Here is an 11,213-nt window from a genome sequence, read left to right on the forward strand (position 1 = left end):
ATTTGTATTTCTTAGTTAAACGTTGGTTTAGGCCATATGAGTTACATTGTATTGAAGCCACATGCATGTCTGGTTCGGCTATAAGTGATCATTTTCCAAGAAAGTAATTACAAATGCTTTAAAATTCCACACCTTAAGATTTATTCTGATGTTTATGATACTTAGAGAAGCACTTTAAATTGTGAATAAAAAGTATAACCAACGTGATTTAGTCAGTTCCATGCAGTGTGTATTTGTAAAAGCATGTGTGTTCTATAAATATAGAGAATTTTTGTGGTGTCAATCATGCAATATTAATTTAATGTTATAAATCTGAAACTTAGTTGTACATTATATAATACTTACGAAATATCAACTTGGGTACTTTTGCACTTTTCAAGAACAGTATGTCATGATGTAACCAGTAGTAGTGTAATCAGTTATCTGGATAATGTAGAATAAAGCCAGGACGTGGCATAAGACAGGAAAATCCTCCTATATATATAAATGCCATCCTGTGTGTACTTTATAAATATGGCAGCACTACTTTCTTTCTAAAGATAAATATGTAACAAAACTGTTGACACATGAAAGTACTAAACTTTTATTTGACCATATAGAAGCGATACATTGATTTACACTTGTTATATTTTCATTAAAATTTACATTATAGAGAAATTTCTTTTCATAAAACTTTCGTAAACATTTTGATTTACTCATAGACTATAATAATGAAAACTTGCATGAGGTCCACATTTTTAAGTCGATCCACCAAAGTGAAGCGCACGACCCTCTCTTTTTTTTTTATTTGCTTAATACTAGTATTCTGAAGTTTAGAAAACTCATGAGTTTAATTGAATTTTATTTTGTAGTGCAAATGTTACCTGAACTTGCAGAACTATCTTTGATAATATAGATATTACTCCACAGAACTTTTCATCTGTTTTGAAAATTTTTAATTTGGAGGCAGATCCCTTTAAATTCCTGTTATATATTCATATTTGTACTGTACATTTTAGTCCTGAATTGGTATGATCTTGTTGCCAAAATTATGTTCCATCATAAACAAAGGGGAAATACCTGTTATAATGGTTGTGGATGTTTTTACCAACATTTCAAGTAAAATATATTAATGCATATTTCATTTTTTAGCTCATCTGATTTTTTGAAAAAAAAATGAGTTATTGTCATCACTTGAGCGGTTGTCGGCGTCGGCGTCGGCTTTGCCTGGTTAAGTTTTATGTTGAGGTCAGCTTTTCTCCTAAACTATCAAAGCTATTGCTTTGAAACTTGGAATACTTGTTCACCATCATAAGCTGACCCTGTATAGCAAGAAACATAACTCCATCTTGCATTTTGCAAGATTTATGGCCCCTTTTGTACTTAGAAAATATCAGATTTCTTGGTTAAGTTTTATGTTTAGGTCAACTTTTCTCCTAAACTATCAAAGCTATTGCTTTGAAACTTGGAATACTTGTTCACCATCATAAGCAGACCCTGTACATCAAGAAACATAACTCCATCTTGCTTTTTGCAAGATTTATTGCCCCTTTTGGACTTAGAAGATCAGTTTTCTTGGTTAAATTTTATGTTTAGGTCAGCTTTTATCCTAAACTATCAAAGCTATTGCTTTAAAACTTGCAACACTTGTTCACCATCATAAGTTGACCCTGTACAGCAAGAAACATAACTCCATCCTGCTTTTTGCAAGATTTATGGCCCCTTTTGGACTTAGAAAATATCAGATTTCTTGGTTAAGTTTTATGTTTAGGTCAACTTTTTCTCTTAAACTATCAAAGCTATTGCTTTAAAACTTGCAACACTTGTTCACCATCATAAGCTGACCCTGTACAGCAAGCAGCATAACTCCATCCTGTTTTTTGCAATAATTATTGCCCGTTTTGGACTTAGAAAATCATTTTCTTGGTTGAATATTATGTTTAAGTCAACTTTTCTCATAAACTATCAAAGCTATTGCTTTAAAACTTGCAACAGTTTTTCACCATCATAAGTGGACACTGAACATCAAGAAACATAACTCTATCCTGCTTTTTGCAAGAATGATGGCCCTTTTTAGACTTAGAAAATCATGGGTAGGACAATATTTCTATTACACAAAAAAAATCAGATGAGCGTCAGCACCCGCAAGGCGGTGCTCTTGTTTGCTCATGTACCTGATATACATATATTATTACCTTGTTGAATTAATTGTTATCTTCTAAATTCAGGGTTTTGATAGTTTTATTAATTAATGTAATGATATTAAATATAAAATGACATATTTTAATATAAAACCTATTAAAGTTGAAAAATATATAATATGTTTGTTTTTGATTTAACTTCATTTAGAATGTGATAGAAATTCTTTATGATGTTTGATTACAAGTACACTCCCTTACAGAAGAAAAAGGCCTGCTGCGTACTCTTGCTGTGTACATACAGCGTATATGATGCGTACATGATGTGTACTGAAATCAAGGGCTTTAAATAGTATGCAGGATATACACCGCACATACACCGATAGTACGTTTGTAGTACACTTTTGACATGCAAATGAGCTCTGCCGCGTACTACTTGCTGCGTACATGCTGTGGACTACATAGTACACAGGATGTACGCTGGAGGAAATTAGTATGCGGGAAATAGTACGCAGCATGTACGCGGCACATACACTTTTCACATGCAAATGAGCCTGCGGTGTACTACCCCTGCGGCGTACATGCTGTGTACTCCTGCAGCGTACATGCTGTGTACTCCTGGCCCAAGTCCTGCGGCATACATGCTGTGTACTCCTGCTGCATACATGCTGTGTACTCTTGTGGCGAAACTGCTGTGATAATGTAAATTCCTTACCCCACCAACTTTCGTATGCAAATGCTGATCATTTGGACAGAAAAAAACAGAAAAAAGATAAGTGACATGCATCAATAAGTATTTACCCTTACCAAAATAATGTAGATTGATGTTATCAAATAAATTAGTATGCTTTTCTTCATCCAGTTTTCAATGAAATAAATCAATTTTTGTAGCATGTAATTTGGTAAACATTTGAAGAAAATGGCGTAACTGCATCAAGGGGAAACAACTTTAATGCATCTAAATGTAAGTGTTATGATTTATTATAGATGATGTGTGCGTAGTATGTATTTATTTTGATTAAAATCCATCTGAGAACAATCTAGGACTGGAATTATATAAGCATTTATACACTTTTATGTCTGTAAAAAGTAGCGCACCAAAAAATTTTGGATTTTTTCCAATGGGGCGACGCAATTACCCAAAAACGTTCTGAAAATATACGAGCGGCAAATCCGATGAACAACTTTTTAATTTGGTGAGGCCTTAATGAGTTAACATAATGAGCATTAAAGCCTTTATAAAACATGATAGAATGGTGTTTTGCTTAAGAGTATTCAAATAACAGTGAGAGCTATTAATTCTTCTCATTCGGGCACTGTTAAGGCATTATCTTGGTAATTATTCCATGTATTACAAAATGTAATGCAACAGTATTACAAAATGTAATGCAACGAAGTTCAAATAAGGCTTTTCAATTATCCAAGTTAGAAAGCTCCAGGATTAATTCAAAATGAAAAAGAATATATTTTTACACTGCATGCAAGGTGCAGCTCAGAAATCACTAAGATGTAAGCTTCACAAGTGAACATTGCAAATAGTTTGGCAAATTTTCATTGTTCAGAATACCGGTAATCTGAACTATTCTATGCTATTAAGATAAAAGTTACTCGGAAATCAAGTTCTTGCTTCCAAAAAAAAAAAAAAAAAAATGTACAAATCCTTCCTGCATGAAGTGTACTTCAGACTTTTACCTAAAAAATTCAAAGTATACACCAAAAGAAAATGAACAAGTCCCTCCCGCGTATATAAAGTTTACTTCAGACTTTAACTTATAAAAAAAAACTAAGTATAAATGCCAAAAGAAATTGTACAAGTCTTTCCCGCGTATATGAAGTGTACTGCACAAATTTCAAAGTATCTGCGGTGTACATGCAGTGTACTATTTTCTTGTACAAGTCCCTCCTGCGTACATGCAGTGTACTCCTTAAATTTTCAGAGTCTCTGCTGCGTACTTGAAGTGTACTAGTGACCTCCTGCGTACATGCTGTGTACTCATCGAAATAGTACGCGGCATGTACGCGGCATGCGGTGTATGTAAAATGTACTCCTCTGGTGTACTACTGTGTTCGCGGCATATACACAGCAAATACGCAGCATGTGCGCCACAGAGGCTTGCTTCTGTAAGGGCTGTTTATTATGTTGAGGGGGTATATTGTTTTGCTCATTGTCTGTCTGAAGAAGAGTTGATAGGTCTGTAGACAATATGGATTCCAATGTTAACTAGGGACCATTTTGGACAGCTGTAGTCAAATTTCATAGGATGATTGCCTGTAGTCAGAAGATGACACCAAATTATTTGTGGTCAGTAAGTCACAGTCAAAGTCACCCTGATACAAAAGTTTCCAGTCAATAGCTGGAGAACTCGTGGGCCTACAGTGGTCAGTCTTCATAGAATGATTGTATTTGGTCAGTAGAATACCCCTAATACTTTTGTCAGTATGTCAAAGGTCAAAGTAACAGTGAGCACTAGACTGGAAACTTTTTCCATACAATATATAGAGAATGCATTGGCCTCGGACTGTTTTACTTTTTAGGATATTTTTTGTGGTTAGACATTGCACTTCTTGTTCTATGGGTCAGTTTATCATTGTTTAAGCTCACAGTAACTTTGAGAGTTAAAACAGTTTCTGATCAGTGGTTGAAGACTGCTTCTACCTAGAGCAATCATAGCATTGGTGTCAATGCTACCCTTGTAGCTTTGGGAGTCTGGGGGAGGGGATGGGGGTCAAAGGTCAATGCCACAGTGATGTTGAAGCTGAAAATGGGTTTTGACCAGTAACTAGAGAATGCATTGGATGGCAAAACTTGTCAAATGATCACCCATACTAGTTTCGGTCAGTAGGTCAAAGTTAAGGTGAAGGTAATGATCAATAGCTGAAAAGTGCATAGATAGCAAATTTTGGTGACTATGGTTAGTCTGTTGTTTTGGACTTCAAATGCTAAAACTACTGTGATCTTGATAGTTTAGGATATATAGTTGTAGAATTCTGGAGCCTATGACCATCGCACTCTTTAAACCGTTATATCTAGTCTATAGATGACTCTCATAGTGTCAAAGGGAAAGGTCACTACATGAGACTGAACCAAATTAACTCTTCTGTAAAGTTCATATCACATCAGACTAAAATAAGGGCATATTACATTGCCCGTTGATTGTTTAAAGCTCATATCACACCACATTTAACATTCCTGTTGATTGTGTAAAGCTCATATCACACCAGGATAAAGGTAAAAGCATAAAATGTCGCTGATTAATTGTGTGAAGCTCATATCACACCAGACTCGAAGCAAAAACATATAACATTGCTTGTTGATTGTGCAAAGTTCATATCACAAAAGACTAAAGGAAGGGCATTTAACATAGCCTGTTGATTATGTAAAGCTCATATAACACCGGGCTAAAAGATTAAGTGCACATAACATTGCCTATTGATAATGTAAAGCTCGTATCAAACTAAAGGTAAAAGCCTATACATTATCTGTTGATTATGTTAAGCTTATATCACACTGTACTATAGATAAAACATCTAACATTGTTGGTTGATTGTGTAAAGCTTATATCATACTGAACTATAGATAAAACATATAACATAAAGCTTATATCACAGCAGTCTTAAGGTAAGTGCATGTAACATTGCTTGTTGATTGTGTAAATTCATGTCACACCACTGGTAACCAAACTAAATGTAAGTGCATACATGTGTAATTCTGCCTGTTGATTGTGTTATGTTCATAGCACACCAGACAAAACGTATATACTTATTACACATGCAATACAGACAGCAAACTTATATCAGTACCTAGCATTGGACTGTATTTTGGGTAACTATTGCTAACGAAAAGAAAACATTTCCTGGCCAATATAAACTAAGGTTTAGAATGACATATTCTGACAAACCTAGTGTATATAGCAAGCTGATGTGAATACCTAGCTTAAGATAGACTGGGGCTGATAGGGTCGTGATCTAGGCCGCTGAAACTAAAAAGGGCAATGAAGACCTTTTATCGCTCATCTGACCTTGTCCAGATGCCCTAGCTCCGAACTTCATCAACATTTCATTGAGACAACCATCCTGACGTGGCTTCGTATGGATCAAGTGGAGTGCGTGGCCTTACAGTAGTAACAAGTTTTTTCTATGATTTGTCATTGATCTAGTTTTGAATCAAGACGATCCTGTTCTAAACCTGACCTATACTTTTTGTAGGGTCACTGTCAAGGTCGCTTAAACTAAACTTGAGGGCATGGAGGCGTTCAATTTCTTGCTTCTTAAAGAACATTCCCGTCAAGTTTGTCCCTGATTTGAGAATGATGTGCGTCTGAAGAAAAGGACCCGACTTAAATCAACTAGAAGTCTGAATAGTACCTCCGGTGACAGACTGCTTGCAGATGGTTTTCTCCTGTACAGACGCATACAATCCAGCAAAGCTTTTCAATATGCTTTCACTAACATGAAAACATGGCAATTCACTTGGCAGACGTCAATAACCCCTGAGAAATTCAAGTTAATATGACAACAAACGAAAACCACTTCAGTCTTCTTACAAGTTATGCTGCTTCAGGCTATCGGCGGTCGAAGATGCCAACTATCAGCGTTATTATACTATAGCTACTCCCAACCTTTCATGAAACGAACATGCTGACACCATCTGAAGATAATTTGGCAACCTAGCATTCATTCACCGAAACACATGCAGTTGTCCACAACTGTAAAATGTATAAGATCCTTTGGAAGCATAGAATGTAACTAAGCAAACTAATAGTAGACCGAGTCTGTTCATAAGAGGTGATGATAAGTGCACAACACCCTCAAGCTCACTTGCACTGGCCACAAGTCCAAAGTTGAAGAGCCAGATATGTCACTTGTACTTGCAAACAAGCACCGTCATATCAATGCTAAAAGCATTAGGTTTTGACGACCTATAACCCCGTATACACAGCCGGTCAAGCTCAAAATGATGATATGCATCAGCTTATAGTCGCCCTTGCTGATTCACACTCACAGCTTACAACAGCACGCTGTGTTTAATGTAAATTGTCACCTACAATACTTCTTTCCATGTACCAGCAGACTCTGGAACACTCTTTCTGCTGTCTACTATCCTTAGAGACAATGTTGCAGAATGCCACGAAGTAGGCATCATTGAATACAGTAGTTAACCTGTACATATTTTACTTTAAGTGAGCACTCTTGGTCCTCAATACCACATATACACAAAAGTAATTCGAGATAAGTTACCTCGAAGAAGGAGAGAAAGTGTATCGCTCACCTGACCTAGTTTTTGACCCCAGATGACCTAGTTCCGAATTTGATCATTTTTTTTGCTTTGTGTTTAACGCCGCAGTTTTTCAACAGTATTTCAGTTATGTAAGGGCAGGCAGCTAACCTAACCAGTGTTCCTGGATTTCGTACCAGTACAAACCTTTCACCGCAAGTCAACTTCCCCACGTGAATCAGTGGAGGTGGAGGATGAATGATATCAGACACAATGTCTTTTATCAAATCGTCACGGAGAACATACGGCTTGCCCGGGGATTAAACCGTAGATCTGCGCTCTCCCTACTGAGCTAAGCGGGCGGGCTCAGAATGTTCTATGACTTGAACTTGTGATCTTATTTTGACCCTACATAATCTACTTTCGATTTGATAAACATTCTGGCCAGTTTTCATGTAATTCGAGTAAAAGGGTGACCTCTAGATTATAGACGTTTCTTGTATGAACTAGTGAAATAGGTTTAATCCCAGATGACCCTGTTTCAAACTTTACCTAGATTTAATAAAGACAATTATTCATAGAAGGTTTCGTGAAGATCTCTTGAATGTCAAATAGATTGTTCTATTATTTTACCTAGTTCTGTTTTAAATTTGACATTTATCTGGCTGACCAATAACGAGGGGGTGTTTTGTCACCTACAGGTTATTAGATGAGGGTTTCTGTAATAAAGACTGACAAGAAGGCAAAAATTCTGACCAGGCTTTATGTTGATGTCAAAATAATGTGGCCTCTAGAGTACTTTCTGTGATTTTACCTTGTGACCTAATTTTACCACACCTTTAATACCTACTTTCGAGCTTGCCCAAGATTCTATAAACAAAATCGGTGAAAGCATCCTTTGGAAACATAGATGCAAGCAAGCAACATAAAAGCTGACTCGGTTTGACTGGGTGTATTCATGAGAGATAATATGAAATATACAACATCCCTCATGCCCACTAGTACTGGCTTAGGCAGAATTCTATTACATTTATCAGCAAACCGTTTTTCAGGCGGCTCTTCTTTCACATGGCCCTTAGGGGAGTTCTCATGAGGACCCCAGCTTTTTTTGGCCATTTGCCAAAAATTTAACGGTTTGGTGTTTTAACTTAAGTTGTGTAAACATTGATTGAGTTTAAAAATAAAAATAGAAAACAATAATTCGGCTTGCCTTTCAAATTTAAACTTAACTGAATCTTTAACTATCTAACAAAAGAGTAAACTTGGTATACCCAGTGAATGAACCTCGGGGTTGTAATTACCCTGTTGCAAAAACAGAAAATCTGTCCAGTCACGTATATGCCGTTTTAGGTATAACATGGCCAGGATAGTCTGCGCTTCAAAGTAAGTTAAATAACGTATGGCAGTAATATGCTAACATAAGATCCAGATACATAACGAGTCGAATTAACGCGAAATCTTAAATAGTTGTTCACTTAATTTTCTGTTCAACTAATTATTTTGGTGGCATATCACTGTCACACGTTATCTAACTTACTTTAGATTTTGTACTAATTATCTAGATAACCACTTAATATGTATGATATTTATCTGGTTATCTGATTATATTTTCGTGAAACATTTCCAAGCAAGATAAATAAGCGTAACATGAATTGTGAACTTCCATCCCAAAACTGCCACCACTTATCTACTTATCCAAGATAAGTAAGTGACTTCGAGAAAACGTACCATGATAATGAACTAATATAACAAGTTTACGAGTTAATTAACACCAAGATACAAGATACAAGAATCTTTATTTACGTCGGTATTTCATATAACAATTAAACATCAAACAATGATAAAGTAATAACAAACTAAAAGCAGCTGTAAGGGAAAAACACACAGTTAAAGCAAGCATAAAAGTGGTAAAGTAAGTTAAGTAGCACTGTTACAGGAAATATATATTACTGACATGTTTTCTCCCCCGGGAATAAACATACATATGATACATGCATAAAAAGATAGGAGTAAAACAGATAAAAATTAGTAGTTGACAGTCGGGTTATTGTGACAAGTGCATGACAAAACCTAGTCCCCTGAGTAACAGTACTTACACTAGTCCCGCCGAAAGAAAGGTGTAGAATGGAGAAAAAGGGCATGAAAGGGTCATACACAGTACCAAACCCGCATCTGTCATCTACCATTAAAATTAAGAGCAATCGGTTAATTAAACATAATGTAATCTATTAAATAGCTGCTGTAAAATTGTAAGACATATTTTAATAATATTATATATACCCACAAAGCATAAATAAAAAAGTAACTATTAATTAATACTTATAATAAATAGTTGAAATAGCACCATGTTCTTATAAAATAGATAGCTATAAACTTAATTATCTGATTTACTGGTTAGTTTTTAAAATTTCACGCTGCTACTTCCGAATACCGGACCATTCCCCCCCCCCCCCCCCAAGACAGTTCCCCCCTAAGACGTTTCCCCCCATAATTTGTTTCTTAAAGGCAAAGAAAATCTCCTATATAAGTGACCCCCCCCAAATACCAGACTTTTTAATCCCCAATATACAAGATCCTGTCTGGTCCAGTCTGATAAGGGTCCATAAAACCCCTGTAGACTTGACATGTAGCCTAATTATTGTCAGAGAATCATAAATTTTATTGCCTACAGGTAAATTGGTTATTTCCTGTGTTTTGCATTTTATTAATTGAAATGCTGTTGTTTTTTTAGTTTTTTTTCAGCATGTACACAAAATTATTTTAATTGATAAGATACTAATTTTGATTGCTCAGTCATGTTGAGTAATGTCCTGGCCAATTAAATTATAACTCTTATAGCAAAGCATTTCTCACCATAAAATAATTATTCAAAACTTAATAAGAGAAATTACAAGTTTGTTTATTCAATGATTATGATCTTTTTAACAAAAGTAACAAAATAAAAACGAAAAAAAAAAAAGATAATTGCTGGATTTTATTACAAATTAAAGAAGCGTTCAGTTGCATTTTTAATAGATAAAGAAGGTATATAGACAGAAGGATGTTATATATTAAAAATGCTTAATTCCTCTTGTGTTGTCTAAATAATGTTAACTTTCTTTTATGTATAATAAAATCCAGCAATAAAGATAAATTATATCATTGTTCAAAATACACAAAAATTTATTACTTCTAAAAGCTATGTGTCTGAATGCATTTTTTATATTTTTGATAATAAAAAACAGCAATAATGAGATGTAATTGTTAAAAAACTTACTTTATTAAAAATATGATAAAACACTGTTGTATCTTATTACTTTGTTTATTTAGCCCTAATTCAATCAAGCTTTCTAAACTCGTTATAAAGGTGAGAACTGATTTGCTATAAAGGTGAGAAATATCACCTACAATTTATTTACTGCACAGTAGCTATACAGTAGCTTATTATGAAAAACAGAAGCAAGGCTACCAATGGTCCTGACTTGTGTATTGGCCCTTATCGCCAATACGCAGACCTTATGATCTCCATAGGCCACATACCAGGCATACCAGAATCAGTGTCTTTAAGGATATCAACCAAATTTTCAATTAGGATTGAATGGAAACAATTTTTAATCAACTGCAGCATGTATTTCCAGATATAATATTGATATTTGAAGAAAAATATTGCTTTTGTCAAACTTGTCCATAATTTCCATCATTTATTTTGAGATACAACTTGAGTTTATGCATTTTTCAAAAATTGTAGAATAAGAATATAATAATAAAAAAAATAAGTTTTTTTTTTTAAATATTGGTATTAAATGTGAGATAAAGATATAAATTCCTTTAATTAGCACTTACAGTATTGAAAAAAAATGTGTGATTTAATCAACACCTAAAATTATCACCTAAGGATAGAC

The sequence above is a fragment of the Mercenaria mercenaria genome, chromosome 17, assembly GCF_021730395.1.
Source record: "Mercenaria mercenaria strain notata chromosome 17, MADL_Memer_1, whole genome shotgun sequence".
NCBI classification, from domain to species: domain Eukaryota; kingdom Metazoa; phylum Mollusca; class Bivalvia; order Venerida; family Veneridae; genus Mercenaria; species Mercenaria mercenaria.